General features: G+C 24.8%; 1 non-coding gene across 1 annotated transcript; it reads left to right on the plus strand.

Annotated features, from left to right (window-relative positions):
• The first annotated feature begins 24,220 nt into the window (after positions 1 to 24,220).
• Positions 24,221 to 24,325, plus strand: TRNAI-UAU (transfer RNA isoleucine (anticodon UAU)). Its single transcript has 2 exons — positions 24,221 to 24,259; positions 24,290 to 24,325. It is a non-coding gene; the product is annotated as a tRNA-Ile (tRNA).
• The last annotated feature ends 320 nt before the right edge of the window (positions 24,326 to 24,645 follow it).

Consider the following 24,645-nt stretch of genomic DNA (forward strand, 5'->3'; position numbering starts at 1 on the left):
CTTCACCCATATCATTATAGGCTTTAGTTTTTAAGTTAAAAAATAAAAGAACACTTTTGTCCTCAATAGTTTCTTCTAATTCGGAGAAATACCCTTCATCATCCATTTGATTTAATTTTTCTATTTGCTTTCTACTTTGGCATATCCTGCCGCCAAAGAGATTGCAAATTTCCTCAAAGTTTTGTGACTTTTCTACTTTTTTTCTTGAAACCATGCTAAATGGTTTATTCTGAACCTCTAAATGAGATTCAAATCTTTCAAGGTACACATTCTTTCTAATATTCATTTGCATATTGTTTATGCAAATATTTGTTTGTATTTAAATTAGAAACTTGTTTAATTAATTTTGTTTCATCATAAGTCATGGAGTATTTTATATTCTAATATGATTTAAATATTTTCTAGAATAAGTTGACTATAAAAAATAATAAAATACACTTTTTAAAATAAATACAAACGCATCTATAATTTATCCTTTTCATGTAATCAAATTTTCGATCATAAATTTGCCTATTTATTTATACTATAAACATATAATTTACGACAATAAAACTGATTTATAGAAAGATAAGCTTGATTTTTGTACCATAATTTATTGTTTTATAACAAGATTGTGATTATATTTAAAATTTCATTCGTATCAAATTTTTGTAATAAAAAATCCAATAAAGTATATTATTTAGCTGTAAGCACGAAACTAGTTTACTTTGCATATATTAAGTTTAGTAATTTATAACAAATAATAGCATAAGGCAGATATAATATACGGTTAATGATATTCCAGTGAATTGATCAAATATTAACATATAAAAAAGGTTTCGTGTAATTAATAAAACTTTTAGGATAAATCAATTAATAGTATTTTTTTATATTAGAAGCTATGATCCTGTTTTCATATAATTTACATATCAAATTATTTATTTACGGGCTAAGTTTCTTTTATAAATTTTACATATTTAGACGTGGTCAGCTCATTGGGAATATCGCACAACTACTTGATGCATCTTTTGACACCTTACCCTGATCTATCTTCATCAATTGCTCTTCTTCTCTCAAATGAGATGAGTTCAAGTGTCTTGCGGTGTGAGAGCTTATATGTATGCTTCTACTTCGTCCGGGATTTATAACACCTTAAAATATTTTTTATGATAAATTTTATTTATGAATTATTTCAGAAGCTGTGATTTTTTATGTTGTTTTCAAGCATATTTTTGATAATTTAGTATTGAAAATTTTAACCATACAGTTAGATGTATACTCTTTTATTATATCTTTCCGTTGCCTCGTCTCCTTTTGCAGCCCACCAAAAAAATAAACTCTTGATTATTAAAATTTTTAACTTGTGTTAAACATAAAAATACACCTTTACCGCAACAGCAAGGTGCTCTTTGTTATATGTTATCGACAACCAGGATTGATACCATCTTAAAATAGGTAACGTGATTCGCAGTGTATCAGCTCAAGGGTTTTTTGTATTCTTTGTTTGATTTATGCCAATTCAGGTTAAAGACTTTGAGATTTTTAACTTACAATTAGGCATTATGCTATCAATTTGTCCCATGTTTAGAAGAGCATATTTGATCATTTTTACTACATTTATTTATGGGTTAAATCAATTTTTAGCGATTGAAATTTGTTCGAGTTAGAATTTAGATTATACTATCTACAGAACTAACTTAATTACCTTTCCATCTAATCATCCTTAAAATCTTCCTCAATACATCTGGTCCTTTCAAGCCTTTAATTCAACTGTTTTACCCAATATATCTTGTCCCTTCAAGTCTTATAATTTAACTGTTTTACTTAATACATTTTGTCCTTTTAAGTATTTTAATTTAAGTGTTTTGCTGAATTCATCTTGTCTTTTTAAGTTTTTTAATTCAAGTCTTAAACTAAATTCTATTGTTTGAGCGTTGCTTTTGCTTCAGTTGGTTTTCCCAACTTCTTGATATATGATTTATGGTGGGTAAATAAAACCTTTAATTTTATGAAAAATATTGGTTAAAAAATTATAAAGTAATTTTACGCAAATAGCAAAAATGCATGTTTAAATTATCCGGTTAGTGTCTTTATTTACAAAACACCTTCATTTTCTATTCTATTCCTGATCAAATCTTTTAATTTGACCACATTTTTAGTTAGACAAGAAACGTAAATATCATTCATTGAACCAGATTTTGTTTGATCGAGTTTTGGAATACTATTTAAACATTCCTGGATCTCAAAAAGAACTTCATTGTTGCATAACTTTTTTCCACTAAGAATTTCTCCTAAATAATTGGATATATTCCTTAAATTCTTTTTATAAGAAATAAGACTTTCCTTAATAATATTAACCTGATCTTTCATATATCCTTCTGTTGCATCCCGAATTTCTCTTAAAAGATGTTCAACACCAACCTCTTCTGCTTCCTCTGCTTCAATCCGAGACTCAATATTGTAAAGCATATTTTCTTCGTCAATGCCATAAACGCGTATAGGATATGAATTTGCTTTATTTCTGGACTTTACATTAACAACAAGCATCAGAGGGCTGATTTCTTCTTTAATGGAAATCTCATCATCGGCGTAAAGTTTCTTTTCAAGCTTTAAAGTAACTAGTCTTCTGAAACAATTCATTATCTCAATATCATTTACACTTTCTGCTCCGGTATGATACCATCCTACAATCTCTTCATGACTATTTATTTTTTTAACAAGACTGAACATAGTTTTTTGGTATGTCGTATCAAAAAACCATGTTGTCTTTTCTTCTTTGTTGTTTTCATCGATCCTTGTTTCTTCTTCAAATGGAAGAGCATAACTGTTGGTTATATGTACCTCATTGTTAATTTCTTGTCCTAGAATCACACCGACTACTCTATCTGATGAGTTGTGGCCTAAATGGTCAATTATTGCGAGGAGAATTGTTGGATGCACAATTATTGCTTGTCTTTTTTCACGTGTCAACATCCGATTTAAAGGGGCCATAAATTTAAATGCCACTTATTTTGAAATTGTTTGGGTTTTTATTAGGTGTAGTTCTAAATATTTTAAACATCATTTTTAATATTTGGTATAAATTTCAATACAATCATAATTTATTTATATTTTTTCACACAGTGAATGATAATTTTCGTGATTTGACATATGTTTAAAAATTTTGCATGGTAGAACACAGGTTAATTATACATATATCTTATCTTGAATCTAAAATTTTATAAATTCTAGTCATATGTATAGAAATCATAAATCATTTACAGTAATATGTTTCTTTGAGAATATTGGAACCTAATAATAAGCATTGCTATTTTTGAAATTTAGAATTTTCAATTAAGGAAAAATGAAATCTAATTTAGGAAAGAAAATGCATTCGATCAATAGATTTATTTTTATTAAATAAAAAAATATTTGTTTCTGATTCAAGTTTTTATATCATTATTGCTTTACATTATATCAAAATAATGATTATATTATATTAAATATTTTTATTGAGATTCTTGACATTTATCGATCAGTATAGTAAAATCTTTCAATTTTCAAGATATGTCCTTGAAATATTTATGTCCTATATTTATTGCAAAAATTGTTGGTTTAAAGCAAAGAAATTATTCAAAAGGCTTGAAATTTCAAACTAAGTCTATACACACATATACCTATAGCTTTAAGATGATTTTTTCTAATTTTTTATATATAAAATACAAAAGTTAAAGAAATTTGATTCAATAGATATATGTGCATTTTAATTAACACGAAATATGGGACGAGTTTGAATCGTGTAAGAAGCACAAGTATTTCCGAACATTAAGATAATAAAATTATGGGTTAATTTTCATGTTAAAGCTTTATATTTTTCTTTCTGAAAGCTTAATGTGATAAGTTTCCAATGTGTACTTTCTATTGATAGTTTTGGCATATTAAACCATCTTTTTATACTTTTCCACGTTTCAAAGTTTAATCAATTTAAGATTTCTCATCTGTCCTAAAGTTTGAATGTATGTGTCGATTTCGGAGCTTTGCAAATGGTAAAAATGAATAAGTGTTAAATACTGACAAAAATATAATTTTAGAATCTATAAATGAAATAGAAAGAAAGATTCCCTTCCTAGCCATTTCAAAAAATTATCAAAATTTAGTTTATTACTAGACTTTTCGATCCAATCGTCAAAAAATATCACTAAAATTTTACATACTATTAAACTTAAAATAAAAAATCTAATATTGCGCGTGATCACGTCCAAAAAAAAATATGATCAATATTTTTAAAATTATATTCCTGTGTACGAAATGATTCTCCAGCAAAATAAGATTATAAAACTTTAAGAAAATTAAAATAAAAATTAATTATTATTAATCGTTAAGGCCATCTATAAAAGAATTTTACGACCACAAATATGTGTTTTATCTTAAAATAATTTCTTTTAAAAAAACCTTTTAATATATTTAAGTTGTATGTACTTTTAATTTTAAAATTCATACATGAATTAAGATGTACATACAACACACAATTCAATGTTTGTAAAAAAAGATATGCTGTGATATATTGCAGAGTATTCGATCTATTTTGCGTTAAACTTAAAAAACGTTGAATATTAATGTGATTGCAAATAACAATAGAAAAAACATATAAATTCATAAGATATAAAAAAATACAAAGAAAAAATAACACAAGTGGTGTATAAGAGATAACATTAAAAAGCTATGTTAGTATATATGGTCAAAGAAAACGCACACTTTATGATTGAAATATTATAATGATTGCGATCATCGAATATACCAAATTTGTATCCTAATTATTCATATTGACCTATTGGCACATATTTTTAATAGTGTTGGTAAAGAAATCATAACAATAAGAGTAATTTTTTATGAATTTGGCATCTTCGTGATGATTTTATGTAAACTAAAAATTTTCCTGCTTTCATCAATTTTTTTTGCATCATAAATTAATCTTTTCTAATTTCTTGCATCTTAATTATTGACTTAGCAGAGGATCTTTGTAATTGATATTATCTATGTAATGAGGAAATCAGCATAAGTTTTTAATTAATAAATCATCATAATGGCAAATTTTATAAATAATAGATCTTATGTATATGACATTTGGTTTTAAATATTATACGAAGATATTAAAGATTTCAGGATATTATTAACTAAATATTCCCAAACCTCGGAACTAGATTCCCCTCTAATTCTATGATGGATCAGTGCCGAATCATATAGAAGCTAAATATTCACAGGATGTCAACACGAATAATTCTTGCATATTTTATAAAGATATTATCTATGAGTTTATTTAAGATTTTAGGTTATTTTTATCTAAATATTTTCCGCCCTCGGTGCTATTTTTGCCTCTGATTTGATAATGAATCGTCGTTGATTCATTATAGTAGCTTAATATTTACAGAATTTCAGACACGAATTCCACTTATTTGGTCGAATAAAACATCCCGTATATTATATTTTTATCAATTCATAAATTTATTTATTAAAAACTATCCTTAAATTTTCAATAATATTACAGCCCCTTCTAAGATAAAAATGATTATGTATTAACTGTAGCTATAAAATTATGTTTTCGAAATATCAATTTCCGATTAATATTTAATAAAATGCGACATGCTGTAAATTATTTATCAGGGGATAAATTTTAAGTTCTTTTTACTCTAAAAAATATGTGTCCAAAAAAAGGTGAAAACAACCACTTTCCGATTATTATTTTAAAAATATAATATAAAGATCAAGATGTCGTATAGAAATTATCTATAGATTGCATCCATCGTACGTATTCATGCATTCATTCATAATGGTAGATGTATTTTTGATTATAGATATCACCTTGAATAATTTATATTATATTATGATAAATCATGCACTATTTTATGCTACACATATTAATTATAATTAATAATAGCTAGCTTTTTATATTAATATAACATATATACTTAAATATCTACTCTATTTTCAAAGCCCCTATAATCTAAATAAAATATGCAAGAGGTTTTTATTTCAAATTAATTGAAGTAGTTTATTAATACAAAATGAAACTTATGATCTGCCCCTTTTTACAATTCCGGAATTTATATTTCTCCTTCTTTTCATAAAAATAACATCTTTTATATATATGCACTTTATTTTTAGCATTCCTGGACAATTCAATTACAAAAGCACTTCATTCATAACTTGAAATTTGTAATATTGCTAGTTATAAATCTATTTATTTTATAAAAATCAAATAAAAAAATGGCTTTTTAATTTAAAAGATGTTGGAAATTTTTTTATTACCTATTTGACCTTTATGGTGGTTTTTGCAATTTTTGTGGAAAATAATACTAAATTACTATATAAATTTATAAAATGTGTTGAATTTATTTATTAATTTTTTTTAAATATAAAAAAACCTTCATAAGGAATACGCCACAATATGTGTATAATACCGATAGCATTAATATTTTATTCTTGGTGAGTACTTTTCTATCTGATTTTTAAACTTCATTTGATATTGTTTAAAAAACACAAATATACATAAATATCATTTTTTCATTTATGTATTTTGGATTTACATTTTTATCTTGGTGATCTAAAGAAAGAATTCTTTGGCTCTAAAAATTCTGATAACATTTTAGATGCTTGAAGTTGTAGTTTTTGGTATCTTTATTGATAATCACACATGTCATCATACAAGTTTTAAAAATTTTAGCGTTATTAGATACATACACAATGAATGCAAATACTTTAAACATAATTTAATTTCAAATAGCTTTTCTCGAACAACTAAAGATTTTTTTACAAAAAAATTTAATACCCCAAAACTATTTTTAACAGATAGTTTCAAAATTATGAACCATAAGTTTGAATAATACAAAAATTTACGAAATAGTAAAAGAAAGTCTTATCTTTTACATTTTTGTGTAATACATTGAAGCTAAAAAATCGGATATCTTGTGCCGCTGTTAATATCACTTTTGAAGAAAAAAATATACAAAAAATAGCAAATTAGAACATACAAAAATACCATAGTTTCTTTAATGTCCTATTTGAATTAAATAGAATCATGAAAATCTTTATTTTTTTGACCGAAATAAACTTTAAGTTGAAAATTGGAAAAATGAAAATGTTAATTAAGGGTTATTTTTACAATGTATGGTAAAAGACAACTAAAAATTTAAAAAAGGAATTTTTCTTGAATCTGATATACGTTGTCCGACATAAATTTTTAAATTCAAAATACCGATAACTATGATGAACATGTGTTGAGCCATTACAACCAAAAATGAACCGAATTGTATATCGATCTTGTTTTCTACTGGTAAAAACATACTAAAACCCTTTTATTTGAGAATAAAATCATTATAAATATTGCACTTAAGAAGTTTTTTGAGATACTTATAATATATATTAAAAATTTTAAGTATAAAATATTGTGTACTTTCAAATAAATCAAAAATAAATAAATTTGCATATTCCACAAAGAAATAGAAATGATACACTTTAAAACTTTTAGCTATAAATCCATCATTCAAAAGCATTTATTTTATACAATTACTTTGTAAAATAAATAGTAGTTTAAATAAAAAAAATACCATTCTCGAAGAGAGCAAAAAAATCATTATAAAAAGATAATATACAAAAGCAGAAATGCACACAAAAGAGACGCGTAAAAATATCTAAAAGCAAATAAATCATGAACTGACCCCTTTTAAATCGAATAATACATAAATAAACAATCAATGTCTTTCGGTTTATAGAAATGAACATGTGCTTGTTATATATCATACACCCGAGTAATTAATATAAAAATATGCATATATAATCCGAAAATAACAACCCAAGACTTTTATACCCCTGAGATTATATTTTATTTTGTAAATCATGTATAAATTTTTTGTAAAGATCTACTCATCAGGCGTAAATTAAAAATTCAATATCATTTTTAGCATATATCTGGATGCTTATAAAAATAAATAAAAGAATTAAAATCGATATATTTTTTTCTTTCACTTAATCCATAACTGTTCAAGATATAATTATAGGTCTCCTATAAGCAAATAACTTTACAATCAAGTATTTTACTTTTATAGCACAACAGATATTTTGGTATTTACTGCATGTTTATGATGAAAACGAAATTATCATATTTTATATAATTTTTTCAGTTTAATCGATTTAAATTTATATTATACAAATCGTATGAAAAATTTATCTATTCTTAGTATATGCAGGTTTTTGATATAAAATTTTTTATGAAAAAATTAATTTATGTGGATATATAAATAAATTTTTTGAAAAATTTAATGTTAAGCAGTAAAAGGCCTAATATAACTGTCCAATAAGCCATATTAAATATATGTTCTTATGTATCAATTACCTTGAGTCACAGATTCGGAATTGTCCCCATAAAAAATATATTTAGCATTTTACAGGTTGAATATGTGAATATTAAAAGAATATGAAAATATAATCGATATTATTCTTAGATCCATTTTATTCTATTCACAAATTAATCATTTAATAGTATTCTTAAGATTATTTTTTTTGTAAAATTTCTATAAGCCCTTAGATATTTATGGAAATAAACAGGTTCAGAATATATTTAAAAAATATTTGTAAAAACTATTAATTTATGATTAGAAATTAAAATACAGGTCCATCGATATTTACTTTAAACTAAGTTTTTATATTCTTAAGATGTATAATAAACTATATCGATCATCTTCTTTGAATGGTATACAAATATAATTTTTCTAGAAATTTTATTGTGTGTTACAATGTATATTACGAAAAAAAAATGTAATCTTTATATTGATGTAAAAGATAAAAATAATCAACACTTCAAGGTAGTTACAAATCGAAAAAAATTTGGGTTTAGTGTTCTGGGTTTATATAGATATGGTTTATTTTCAAACCTTATATAAATTTTTTTATAGAAAAATAAAATTATAATCTATTTATTGAAAGCTGGGATAGGGGAATATTTAATGTTTTTAGATTTTTTGAAGATTTATTCATGAGTGTTTTAATATATATATGTTCCTACTTAGATATTTAAGTTGATCATAATATTAAAAACAACAGAAAAGATTTTTTGGTGAAGTTTATGGCTTTTTCAGTTTTAAAAAAATAATTACATTACATTAAACCATTTATACTAGAAGTAAATACAGGCCCCGTAAGAGATTATTATTTTTGCAAAAAATCAAATAATATATTCACATACTGGATTCTTATTAAAATCCTAGCTTATATCGATTCGATGCTTACAAAAAAACACGCAGAATAGCATTTTTTTCGTTCGTAAAAGAATTCTTAATTATTTATTTTAGAAGACAAAAAAATATAAATTCAAAAGCTTGTATAACTTTATGTCTGCATTTTATCATAAAAATTTTGGATTTTTGTATTTAGAAGGATGTTTATTTTAAGTAAACCGTCGATAAGGGAACTAATCATACTATATTAGATCTCTGATAGTAGTTAATAGGACGGGGAAAACCCCCAACAAAAGAACAAAATTATATAAAATAAAAAATTATATTTTAGTTATTTAAGGAAATAAACATTCATTATAAAGATCTTTATTGTTCATGAGAAAAAAACCTTAAAAAAATGTGTGCAAGATAATTACTTTCATACATACATAATATCTTGAGTTTCGCAAAAAAACTTGACCTTAAGCACAGAGCGATCCAAACCTCTGACTATACGCACCTGTTTCTCGGTTTATATAACAAAATGTGTTATCTTCGTAATAATGTGAATAATAAAAATTGATCTAAAAAGCAGTTTTTATTATTAGTGATACATTTGTCACAAAATGCGAGAACAAGTTTATTTTGTCAATATACTATAGCTTTAAATGTATTTTTGTAGCATTTATTTTATGATCTAGTTCCATTTTTATTTATAACTTGCACCGAATAACGATTCACAGAAAAAAATCTGTTGATTTGTTGTATTTTCTCTTAATTTAACATAAAAACATACATATGCACTATTAATTTTCGTATTAAACATTTTTATTCGATTAAAAAATTTTCTTGTGTTTATAAAATATTTAGATTTAAAAATTTTGAATGGTTTTTATGTAAATTTAAGAATTTAGTATATTATTCCTTTTTAAAACAAAAATTTGCGAAAACAGATCTTTGCATTATATCAATGTGAACCAAAAATATGACGCAATATAAACCCGCATTTGAATCTACATTAAACAAAACAAGTTAATTTCGATCTTTTCAAAGTTCACAGCATCTAGAATTATATATATTTACCTCTGATTAAACCGATAGTTGGTTTTAACCCATGTAGTATTTCTTTGAAATTAACAATAAAATGCTAGAAAATTATAATTTTTTTAAAATCCTGTTGATCTTCTCCTTGATTTTTTTAAGATCAAAATATATATTTACTTTTCGAATACATATTCATTATTTTATATTGATAATTAACAAGCCATTGATATCAATTTTGTAAATGCCATGGTACCTTTTAATTTAAAATATATTTTTATTATAAATATATGCACGAAATTTTTATACTATTAAAACACACAAAGAGCGCTTTAAAAAATAGAAGCTTTGCATAAAATTTTTATTCCTTGAACCATGTCATTATATTTGTAAGGCAAATTGAATATGTTTTTTTAGTTTACCATTAAAATTAGTTAGTTTTCATAGCCCCACATAATATTCAGAGAAATATAAAAAATGATATGTACCACCTAAATTAGGAATAAAAACATAAAATATATATATGGTTACAGTATATGATATATAATTAAAGAAATTAATAGGATTGTTTTTATATTGTAAGAAAAAATTGAAACTAACGATTAAAAGCAAAAATTATGATTCAAGTACGGGTAATTTCTTTTTAAAATTTAATCCAAGAATGATGAAACACTATATATACAAATAATGGCATTAAGAAAATAATTTAGCTAAATATAATCCTTTGTTTAACTTTATTGTGCACTCGAAAATAAAAAATATAATTGTTTTTTATGCCTTCACTTGTATTATTTAAACAAAATATCATTTTACATGCTTTTAATGTCTTTATTTTTCATTTTATTCACCAATTTTTCGAATGTGTTCCTATAAATTAATTTTTATTTATGTGTTAATTTGATATTTAACTTTTTATATTGTTTAAGCAAAATATTAGATTGCACTGTAGAGTAAATTTAACTGATACTTCTTTCCAACCCATAATATTTACAATCTTACTCGATGCATCTTTTTCTCACAACACTTTCAGTTCAAGTGTCTTCCTCAATCCTATTGTTTGTGCGTATGATTCCTCTTCAGTTGATATTCCTAACCCCCCCCCCAATACAAATACTTTCTAATAAAAAAAGGTTTTAGAATAAAATATTTATTTATAGGCTAAATTTTCAGACTTAAATTAAAAGATCAGAAATTTAGCATAATTTAAAAAATATCAATTTTAAAGAGCTAAAAGCGATGATGGTGGAAAAACGCATGCCATTATTTTATTTCAAATATTTGTACAAGATTTATTAGATATAAATTATTTGGCCGGTTTAAAACCACTTAGAGGGAAATAAAATAAATATAATATAATTTTAGTACCTATTTATAATGCCAAATAAAATGCACACACTCATGCCTAGTAATATATTAAATTCTAAGGGTCAAATTCGGTTTGGAATTACAATTTTATAGTGCGATTTTTTCAAAAAAGTTTTTAGTGAAATTATTTACGGATTCGAAATAAATTCAGCATTCTATAACTTCAAAATGCTTTGTTGGTGTTCTTAAAAACCCCCTGTGAGATAAATCATTCAGGTTATTTACCTCTAAATAATATATAAAACTGAAAATCATGTTTCTTAATCTTTATTGATACATTCAAATATATTTTAAAAAATAATAAATGATATTATGATCAGATTTCTTTTTTATTTCGACTTTTTTCTAGCATTTCAATAACATATGACATCGTTATAGATAATATACTTATCCATTGCATTAAATTTACAGAATGTTTATACCAAAATAAATTTATCAAAATACTCATTATTTTACGACTGATATTTATATTTGACAGCGCCTTAGGCCCATATTTTTCTGTCATACTGTACATAACTATTTGACCTGCAACATGACACAAAGAAAAACACATGATATCAAATATAATTCTGGGATGTAATTTAATGAACATCGAAGCATTTATTAATTGTGTTGTAAACGGTGTACACAAAATAAGTAATAAGAAAATCGATGTTATAAAACCATTATAGAACAAAAAATGAAAAGAATGAACCTTGTGTGCCTCGTATATATTTTTCTGAACCGAACTTGTTGTTCCATCTATAAAAATATTCATAAGAAGAAGCAACAATCCAGTAAATGTATTTCTTTTCTTTATGTAAGTTTTGTCTTCGAATATCATGAAGCAAAGAACGCCGACCGTAGTCATAATGACAGAAGCATACATCGACGATCGGACTTTTCTTTTAAACAGAATAAAATTCATGAAAATGAGAGGAATCAGCTTACACGACTTTCCAATTGCAAGAGTTGTATAATCAAAGTATTTTAGTGCTCTATAGGATATCTCGGTTGAAATTAGTCCAAGAAAGGATATTTGAATATATTTTGGAAGCGGATTTGGATGCCTTAACCGTAATGGTTTTCTTTTAAAAGTAGATGCTAAATAAATCACAATTGTTCCAACTATATTTTTAATAAAGTTCAAAAATACAAAATATTTAAAACACTTGCCATCATATTCTGTCTTTGTAATTTTTTCTTGGAAAATTCCATAGTTGAGAAAGCACACATATATTCCCAACGCTCTTGTCACAAACCCACGTTCGAATTTAAAAAATGTCTTCATGATGTTTGGGGGTAGAATTTCAACATTAAATCATAGATAGCTATCAGATTAAACGGAGCTGGAAATTATCATAACAATTGCTAGAAATTTAATATTGATAATATTCTTATTAGGAGTATTTACACCATTTAGAACTTTGATCACTAGATAAAATGATATTTAAAATACACAAATAGATGACATCAATCGTTTTAAATATATCAATCATCATTTTAATTGGTTTTAATGATAAATATTTTAGATCAACAAATGTAGTTGTATGTGAAAAAAAAAAGATTGTAGTTGTAGCAAATAATATTAGGTCCAAATTATTAAAATGTTTCAAGTAATATCATTCTACAGATTTAATAAGGCTACAGATATGATATTCTTGTTTTTAAAGTAAAAGTATATATTTAGATTAAAATATGTCGACTTTTGCTACAATTTTTGTTGATATTTTTTCTGACAGATAGAAAAGAACTGAAAGAATCAAAGATAAAGTATTACATATATGGCTTCTCTTTAATAAAGTCTTTAACTATGTAAATAAATATTTAGATTTTTTTTAATATTGCCGTATGCATTTTTATTTCTTTTCTGCGAGTATACTTTAATGATGCAATTATAAAATTATCTTCAAATATATCCCAAATCTTTGATAGTCACACACAAAATCAAAGATTATTCTTTTTAAATTTATTTGTAGGTTAATTTGAATTTTAACCATCTAATATTGTTCAAGAAAAACTATAGAGTGCTCTTCAGAACAGATTTGGCTGAATATTTTCCCACCTCTTCATCTTTATAATCTTAATGAATATACCTTCTTCTTTCCAGACTTTTTAGTTCAAGTGTCTTTCTTACTTCTTTTGTTTGTGTGTATGCTTCTGCTTCAGTTGGGATTACTGAATCCTTAATTTCAACTTATTTTTTAGCCACATCATCCCAAGTTATGACGCATCAAGAAAAACCCCAAAATATTTATCTTTATTAGAACAAAATATAATATTAAATATTTTAGAATAGTTATCAGAAACTAAATTTATTATTTTTAGTCAATTTTTTTTCAAATTTCGATAGCATTGGTTCTTTCTAACAAAAAAAAATATTTATAAAATTTTTCATTGATTTACACATTAAATTTTGTTTGTTCAAATTCATATAAAATACTTGTTTTTCTAGTTTCAGATTATATTTTGAATATTAGCGTATAAAAAACATGAAAATATGATACTCCTTGTGACATATATTGTCGCGATAAAACTTATCGATGTTGAAGCACATATGCATAATAAAATGAACGAATTCCGTGTAGAAAATGATAAACCACCTTTAAAAAGACTAAAATCACTCGATAACGCGGCACAAGTTCTCGCAGATAAAATGTGTACTTTAAATAAATTAAGCACAGAAAGACTAGACAATGGCATCGACATTCCGAATCTAAAAGATAGAATTATTAATGCAAACTACGGTCTTTTGGGAAATTATGGTCAAAACATAGGAAAAGGCATTTTTGATGAAATTATATCTGTTGCAAAATCATGGAAAAATAAGGAAAAATATAGGCAAAATGTACTTGCCGATTTTGCTCACACTGGTATAGCTTCGTGTATCTCACATACTAACGAAAGATATTGGGTCCAGGTATTTGCTAGTAAAGAGTCCCCATTGATTGGAAAAAGAAATGAACATTTGGTTGGTGGGTGGTTATTTGTAAAACATAGAAAATAATAATTTGCTTATTATAATCTATCAAGAAAGACGCAAGTAAGATTATCTTACAAATTTCTATTCACAATTTTAATATTGAAAAAATTCAGAGCTCAAAATTCTAATAAAATAATTTTCCTTATTAAATTTACTTTTTAATTTATTTAAGCGTAACTTAATGCGTGAAAATATAATTTATCTAAAGAGAAGTACTCAATTATTTTATGTTTGCATATACAGATTTAAAAAAGAACTATAATAGTATATTATTCTAAAAAGTAATAACTATGTATCCGGTCAAAATAAAAAAGTTATACTTTTCTTTAAATTATCATAATAGTGACAATTATATACCAGATAAAAAACAAAGGGAAAATTTTCTTATTATTATCATCAAGATAACACCAATTAAATTTCAAATTATTTTTTAATCTATAATTTTCACCCTTTTTTCGTGCAAAAAAAACATAATATATAATTGACTTCTTCTAGTCACAAATAAATTTATATATAAGTGCATCTAAAAACTTCTTTCAAAAAATTTGATAATGGATCTCGGAATTTAGGCCATCTATTTATTTGTATTACAATTCGATCGAATTTTATTTACATATTTCCAAGTTTTTTTTTGTTTTTAAATTATTTAAGCACAAGTAACAGTATTTTGCTTTTTTTTAAATTTAAAACATTTTTTAAGATAAAAAATAGAATACATTATTATCTAAACTATTTATATTAACACACAAACAAATACCGTTATTTTTATTCGTTTTAACATACTTATAAAAATAAATATATTCTCTGATAATGATATTGGTTTTTGCATATTAATATATAGTCAATCTTACCAACCGCTCTCAATGTTTCACGACCACTTAGGTTTATAAATTATCATATATAATTATAAATGAGAGGTCAAAATTAGCGATTATTTAATGCATGTATAAAAAAATATAAAAATAAAGTTGTAATATATATTTATAGATTCAATATTTGCGTTTCAGCGCAGAATGTTCTTCACTATTAGTCGATAAAAACATTGATGATTTATTAAGCCTAAATCCCTTCCTGAAAAACCCATAATTGGTTAAATAAATTATAAACATCACATTTCATGAATTTAGAATTCTAAAATAAATGCTCATTAAAAATTTTTTAATATGTAATTCGAGAGATAGTTGTGGTGGGCGATCCGTGCCCCTGAAATTGCAACAACGGGATCTGAACATACATGTATTAACCCAAATAACAAAACATATCTTCAAAAAAATATTTTAATATGTTTAATTTTTAAACCAATTTTTTTGTGATGATTATGAAAGTTCTTAAGCTTATTTAGCATTGGGTTGAATTGGTTTTCGGCCCCTAAAATTCAGTTTAATAACACTTTAATTATATATCTTATACTTTTAGGACTTATTATTTCAAGTGTTTGCCTCAATTCTATTGTTTTAAGTGTTCTTCAGATTCTGTGGTTTAATTATTTACCCCTTAAACTCGACTTATGGTATTTTTTGTGCAGACCATCATATGTTATGGCGTATGGTAATATTCAAATCCAAAAATATTAGATTATAATTTAAAATTCAAATTAAAACTGGAAAATTCTTAGACGAATATAGTTCTTATAAATAAAATGTGCTGAAAAATAAAAAAATTCTAATTAATATAAGCCAAAATTTACTAAACAGTGTAATAATCTAAAAACAGTACCATAAATCAATACCAAAAGGTGATAATAAAACTTATAAAAATGAATCAGTCCTAGTGGAAATCAATAAGAATTTTCGATAATAATTCTACATAATTATAATATATATAAAATACGGATATATCATAATATCAAAATACAAAATAGAAGTTAATGTTGTTTAAAACACTTATAATATTAACAAGCGTTATTTTACTTAAGCAAAATTACTAATTAGAAAAAAAAGATAATCCAGATCAAAATAAATTTCTTTTGAAGACAAATGTATAAATTTAAATTTGCTAGAAACTAAACGCATCTTTTTTTTAGAACAATGAAATTTTTATGTTTATTTTTTTGTCAATTTTAAAAATATCTGTAATATATAAACATTAAAATTCCATAGTCTTCTTCTGCATTCATTGGCCTATAAAAAATTGATAGAATTTTTAAGATATAAAGAAAGTTGAATAATTAGGGAATTGGTCAATAATATAAAAAAACCTTTAACAATACTTAATCCTTTTAGTTTTTTTGAGCTAAACAAATCGAAAATCGTTGGACACAAATTAATACTGTTTCGGAAGATCATACAAAATAGTGGTTTAGCATACTCATTTGAATAAAATGTGGAAGTTATACCTTTAATGATTCTTTATTATTAACGAATTCTTCTCCTACAATAACTTTAATAGAATTAAATATTAATATTTAGCTTTTGAACCACTGAATTACAGTCCATACTGTCAAAATAAGTAAGTATAACTGAATTTTCTCTTACTGTTAAATTTTTAGAAAAAACACAATAATTTACATGATTATTTATTCATTGTATGCAAAATATTATTATTATTATTTTTATATATCAACATTTTCAGCGTCGCCGACCATATAAAACTAAAAATTTCAAAGAATAGATGTAAATGAGATTTTAAGTTGCTGAATGGTTAGCTAAATTGGATGGCTAATGGGACTCTAGTAGGTCGATAAATTAATTACCCTTTTAAAAAATAGATGAAAAGACGCGAACCACTAAATACTTAAACTACGTAAATTTTATAGTGATGGAGTAGATATCAAAAAAGAAAAAGCTCTGTCAAATTTGTTTAGAAAATCTTCGAACACTACTCTGTAAGTAAAAATTAAGATAGAGGTGGATGTGATGATGAAAAGTGGTGCTAATATTAAAATCAAAAGCTTTAAATGGGTCAAATAAAAAAATCCACGAAAAATTAGATTTATTTAAGACTATTTTATCCGATGTAACAAATAAAAGAATAATAAAAGATTTGGGCAGTTCGGAAAACAATTTGTGGTGTGAAAATAAATATCCGAAGAGAAGTAAGAAGAATTTTCTGGACCAAAAAAAATATAATGGTGATCTAAATATGATTTTAGAAGCCGATGAAATTAAATTTATGCTTCTTAAATGTGATCATGGGCACAGAGTAGATGGCTTGTAAGTTTCAGGTATGGTGGATATAAATGAAAGAAGAAAACGATAATTTTTACAGTTAGAAATCGAAATAAGGAAATTTTAAATTTATCTTCTAAACCATCATATTCAGGTATTAACAATATACACGGATACGTGGAGAGGCTATACCGATTTCTTTACATCTGGTTTCAATTATGAAACAGTGAATCATAGTGTTAATTTTGTGATTCATGTAAAATGAGTACACACTAAGACTATTGAAAGCAATTGATGCTGTTTAAAATCATTGAAGCCAAAAAGAAAACGAGCACGCAAAACTATTGGATTCTATTTAATTTTGACGATGATTTCTAAAAATATTGAAAAGTTAAACTATATGATTTTTTATTAAAAATCCAAATCTGAATAAATTTTATTTAAATTTTTTTTTTGTTTTTTAACTGTATTGACCGTTCAAGAACTTAGTCACAAATAAAGAATAAAAGTTTAATTTAAAGACTGGGTTTTAATACGTTACAGCTGATTATCACGATCAAATTTTATTTTTATAAAACGGATGATTTTTTTGATTTTAATATATTATTGTGTCCGAATTCTTATTTATAAAGAAGGCAAAAAGATGTTTTATATAAATTTATAATATGTTTATTCGCTTATAAATGAAAAGTCTTAAATGCATGATAAAAATCATTAATTGCTCTATAAAATCATTTATTTTTCATTTATGATTACTTTTTCACCTATACTTTCACGGAATCCTAGGTGGTCCTGTCGATGTTTTAAAGATAATCTTCAATTTGTTAGCCACTTGATTCCCTGTATCCGCATATGATGTAAAGGCCTCAAAAACTTGAAAATACATAGATCATGATAAAATATAAGCATCTATATTTTTCTATTTTTATACGCCTTTATATGAATTAAATCGATGATAAATCTCACAGTTCACCTCCATTCAGAAGTGTTAACAGACTTTGTTTTCGACTTATAAGGCTGTGATTGAGACAAATTTTTAATCTGCAATAAAATTTCTTGTTAAACCCTAAAGACTTTATTGAAAAAAATTTCATGTGTTCTTAAAACCCATTCATAACATAATGATTACTTCCTATAGAATAATAATAATCTGTGTATTATGTAAGGTACTAATATGGTGATCTTTATCGTTTTTATGTATGAAAAACACATCCGAAAAAATAAATAACGTTGCATATTTATGATCATTTTCTTTGGATATCCTTTAAGAATGCCATTCTACTTTACTTCAGTCAAAATTATAAATATATTTTTATTTAGACTTGATCGATGCGACCAAAACTTTTTTTTGGGGAATTTATTGTTAATATGTTGGTAATTTATGTTTGTAAATTACTTCCAAGACATGTTAGATTAGTTATCGTAATGTGGTTTTTTTCGTGTGTTCTAAACTAGTTATTATCATTAAATTGACTGCTCAAACAAGTAATCAACCCAGTAATCTGAATATTGCACCACGTCTTTTATGCCTTTTTCATATTATTACACTAAAATTTACCCAACAGTAAGAAATTTATTTGGAGTGGTATTCTTCAGCATGAATTTTATCATAAAATTATATTTTTTGGAGGCTTTTACAAATGATGCCTACAAAAAAAATATTACGTTAATTTCAAACTACTATCTAGAAATGTCATGTCAATTGATTTACAAAAGTTTGTATCTGAAATATTTTCTTTTTTATATAAAACAAAATTTGTCAACAAAGAACAGACAGAAATTACTTTTAATTAATTTAAAAACAATAAATATAAATCAAACAGAAAATGAACAAATCATAATGCCTCTTCAAATTAAAAATTTTCGATAGGTAAAAATCAAAACAGATAAATTTAATATGTATAAATTTTCAAGAATAAAAATTCGAAATGTTGCTTATATTTTTCATTTATAGTATATTTTCGGCAGAAGAAAATAATTTAATAGAAGCTATTAATACATTAAGAAAAGAAAAAGGTCATTATGCATTTGAACATGTCCTGAAATTAGATGATTTAGGTGAGATGCTTGCTAAAGACGCATCTAAAGCAGAAAAAAAATCGACGAAAGAAGAAGGAGAAGATAGGCAAAGTGACTTTAATGATAAAATGGATAAATACGTAAAGAAATTGGAGCTTAAACAACTAGACATGAGAGAATATACGCTTCCAACCGCTTCGTATAGTTATGTTGAGGCATTTGATGGCCTAAAAGGTGATGCATCGGATTCAACTCCTATATTGCAGGATGATTTTAAATTCATTGGTGTAGGCACAAAACGAAGTAAGGTCGATAAAAAAAACAAAAGATTTTGGACAGTTATTTTGGCAAACATAGCTGTCGATGATCCAGAAAAAAATGATGATAAATCTAGTGAAAACTCAGAATCAGAATAAAATATTAAGAAATATACACCGACAAACTTATTTAATTTGCTAATTTTCGGATAGTAAACTTTAGATTAGTTATTAAAATAAAAAAAATGTTTTTTTATCGTAAATATGATCCATGGTATATCGCTAGATTTCTAGCAAATGAAGGATGCATACTAATTTTAAATTGAATTATAAAAAAAATAGGTTATAATTCATAGATATGCTGTTGTTAATTTTTTAAGGAGATTTGAAAGATTAAATTAATTCGAATATATTAAAAATTATGGTCTGTAACAAGATTGAGGCAAATATTCAAACAAGAGGCTTGGGAAAACTTTTAAACCAATAGGTCTTGAAAAGAGGGGAAGTATCGAAGAAGAGTGAGAAGAAAAATAGCACAGAATACAGTTAAAATTTTTCCGCAAGAAATCAATCATGTTATGCTTGAAGAGAAAATCTAAAATAAAAATACCAAAATCAGCCCATAAATAAAGAGATAAAGAAATGTAATAATAGTTAAGGGATATATGGTTGGTAAAATAAACAATATAATCTGGCGTTTGATCTTCATTTTACAGTATTTCAAAAATATATGATACACGGAATTATAATTTCACCTTTATTCAACTTTTTTTACGCTAGTAGGTTCATTGTTTAATTCCATGAAAACTGTATAGTATGAAGTCAAATAAATCTCACTATTAATATTTTAAACATATTAGTTCAATTAGAAAAGTATTTAAAACCCACCCGACAATTCTACTTGATCTTTAAAGCTCAACATTGTTTTATGGTGTTAACCACAACCTTCGATGCCGAGATAAAAATTTCGCCGGCTTTTTTATGAACAAAGACAATTTTGAGGTTTTGAAAATTTAATTTAGTAGTTCGCAAATTCGAAATGTATCATTTAAAACCCATTTATGAATGGTTTTATTTTTTTTTAATTTATTCGAATAAAATAATAGTTTTATTTTTCCAGCATATTCAAAGAAAATAATTTGCAAAAAAAAATTTATAAAAAATTAAAAATTACATATTAGAGCATTTTTAATGTAATTTTTTATAGTTTTTTTTGCATATTTTAGACTCTATATAGGAATAGACACACCGATAAATATTAGCGTTTTGATTGTTTTACTTAAAAGTGTACATCAACTGATAAGCATATAAATATTATTGTTTTAAAGTGGTTTACCTTATTTTGAGATAATGGTATGAAGTTACAAAAGTAATAATTCTAAGAATTTAAATTATTAGATTATTATCATTTACAATCTAATATTATTTTAAATAATATTTACCATATAAATAATGTAATTTATGATATTAACACAAGTTGTTTTATATTAAATATTTTTTAGAGTCGATTTAAGATTATAAAATGGAGAAAATACATTTCACTCGACCTTAATATGATAGATTCATTTGTTTTTTTCTCAAGGTGGAAAAAAAAAGAAACCCATTTTTTTGCAATATATCTATTAAACCCTGTTGCCGCAAAATTTTCAAAAAAAAGAATGTACTTAAAAATTAGTATCGCTTCAAAAAATATTTGTTTGGTATCAACGAGGTCAGTATATAATAAAATTTTTATTGCATCCTATCAAATTAAAAAAAATAAGTTTTTTGGCCAATAATCAATTTTTTGAACCTGAAATTATCTTTAAATGTAGAATAGGGATGAATTAAAATTAAATTGGATAAATTAGAGGTAATTAAAAAATATTTATTGTTTGAAAAGATTAAGAAGAATTATATGCATATTTATCATGAAATTAATATTCATACATTTATAGATTATCTCCAAATTAATAATAAAATACATAAACTCACTGATTTATATTATATATTTTATCTTATGAGACCTCAGTGATTTTTTAAAAAGAGTTCTAATGCATTAAAAAGGAATATTGTATATTTCAATTAAAGTTTAAAGGGCGTGGGCAAAAATTTACTGTATTTAGGATGGATAAGATCAAGCATTAGTTTTCCATAGTTAACTCAGATGCAGTGTTTTTTAAAGGATTATATATGCAAAAATGAAATAGAACTGTAACATTAAATCCTTTTCTTTTTCACAAAATAATAAGCCAGCTATTTTGTAATTATTTACAAATTTTGAATATATACAAAGCCTTCCCCCATATTTAAATTATTATTAAGGATATGGAAAATAAATTACAAAAATTTAAAAAATAGTATTTTCGAGATCTTAAGAGAGCATTTTAAAGGAATATGAATTCAAATTAATAAATTTAAAGCTGAAAAATATTTATATTAAATTAAAATACAAAATAATTTACTTACACTCTATGAATATAAAAGAATATAAAATATAATTACAAGAAACCCCAATGCGATATTATTTGCATAGGAAAATTAAAAAATGATAATAAATAAATTTCTGAGTGTGAATTAATTTATCAAAATGTTCTAATGCTATAAATTAATATATGGTATAACCATAACTGAACCACGTATTTTTATGAATAAAATGATTTAAATAATAATAAGTACTTATATTTTCTTATGGTTTATCCATGGGCTGCATATACATCATGATTTTATATTTATTTTTCAATAATATTAAATCAGTAATATGTGATCACATGTATACGTACTTTCGGGTATATCTTCTTTCATTGCATCCTATTTTCAGAAATTACCTAAGAAAAAAACACGTTTTATTAAATTAAATAATACAGAAAATTTGTAACTGTGATACAGCCGTTTGGGCTTTATTTTTTAAAAACTATATAAGCTAAAAGAGGGAGTAAACTAGTTTTAGACATAACATGGAGTAAACATCAAGAGATAAAAAAAATATGGATTCATATTACCCATTTTCACGCAATAGATTATAATAAAAAACATATATATAAATAAAAATTTCGATAACGAGATTTAGAAAAATAGATCAGGATTAATACACCCCCCTTAGATTGCACCGTTCAAAGAAATATTATCTTAGAGTTCCATGGAGTTTACTTCAACGAAATTTAAATTTATTAAAATGTATATGAATGTTGGGTGTGTTATATTTAAATTACTGTGCCGAATTCCAATCGCATATATACATATGTTTTGTCCTACAAAATAGTACAATTATTAAATATTCACGGAATTTTATTTTTATTTTTGAACTATTTTAAGGTGGTAAAAATCAAATTAATTCATATAAAATAGATATTGTAATTCATTTTCTGGGTAGACCATCGACTAATATTCCAATTTTTATGGTTTAGGGTTAACTTAATTTTATTTATGGGTTAATTTGGTTATTGTAATTTTCTATTTTCTATTCGAGCATAAAGTGATTGATTTACCGTGAACATACCATATTCAAACTATTGGAATTATACTCTCCCCTTACATCTTCCTTGATATCTCTCCTCTTTTCCAAACCTATTGGCTCTAATGTTTGCCTCAATCCTATAGTTTAAATGCATGCCTCGATTCGGTTGGTGACCTCATGTTCTTTCTGGTATTTTTTATCATATTGTGTTACCAGTCCATCACATGTTATGCCATATGGTACAATGTTGTCAAAATATGTTAAAAAATATATTTCAATATAATTAATGTTCACCTACCTTTGCAGGTAAATTATTTAATTTTTAAAAAATTCTATCATCATTCGGAAAAAGAGGCATGTAATGAATGCCAAAATTATTTGATTTGAATTTTATAATCGAATATTATGGCATCTAGACGTTTTATAATAAATCAATAGCTTAATCCACATAAGTATATATTAACAATCTAGTCTAAGTCAAAATTGGTAATATATAATCATTTACAGGAATAGTTCATTAATTTCAATATTATTGTTCGTATCACAAATGAAAATCAAGAAGACAAAGACTTTATTTTGTGATACAAAAAATCAGATATATATTTTATGGAGGTTTTTGATGCTTATTTGTAAAATGTGTTTGATTCTGTATTGTTGATGCTAATTTATAGATTTTATTATGGTTAATCTTCTTTCGTCTATGATATTTAAAAATAAAATTTCCAACTGTTCTGGTTTCTTAGAGTGTTAAATAATTTAATGTATATTCTATAATATTTTATATTTGCCAGATAGCCGACTTTAAATTTATTTTATTATGTCATTATAACCATTGAAATATTGAAAGAGTATTTTGGCTTTTTTCAGCCCCTATGGCTCAGTTCGGTTAGAGCGTGGTACTTATAATCTGAGCTCCAGTTATACTCAAGTAAGATATGCTAAGGTCGTGGGTTCAACTCCCACTAGGGGCATTATTTTAAAATAAATAAATTATTTCGTTTAATCACGGAAAAACTTGAAATAAAAAGAATTGTACCAAACTTTGATATTTCTTTTAATATTTTAGAAAAAAAGATAAAATAATCGTTCCGTCAAATATGAGTTCTGTAAAATTTTTTCTTCTGATATGGTTGAACCGTTTCTGTAATCCTGGAAAAGAATTTTTTTGTGGAGCATTGATGTGAATGAATATTGTATCTAAAAATACATATAAAAAATTTATCGGCTCTACAAATCTTAATTTTATCATTAAAATTGCAATTTTGTGATTGAAATTCCAATCGAATTTACT

This window comes from Rhyacophila brunnea, unplaced genomic scaffold (assembly GCF_057557595.1).
Source record: "Rhyacophila brunnea isolate RB1 unplaced genomic scaffold, BYU_Rbru_1.0 scaffold_72, whole genome shotgun sequence".
Taxonomy (NCBI): Eukaryota; Metazoa; Arthropoda; class Insecta; order Trichoptera; family Rhyacophilidae; genus Rhyacophila; species Rhyacophila brunnea.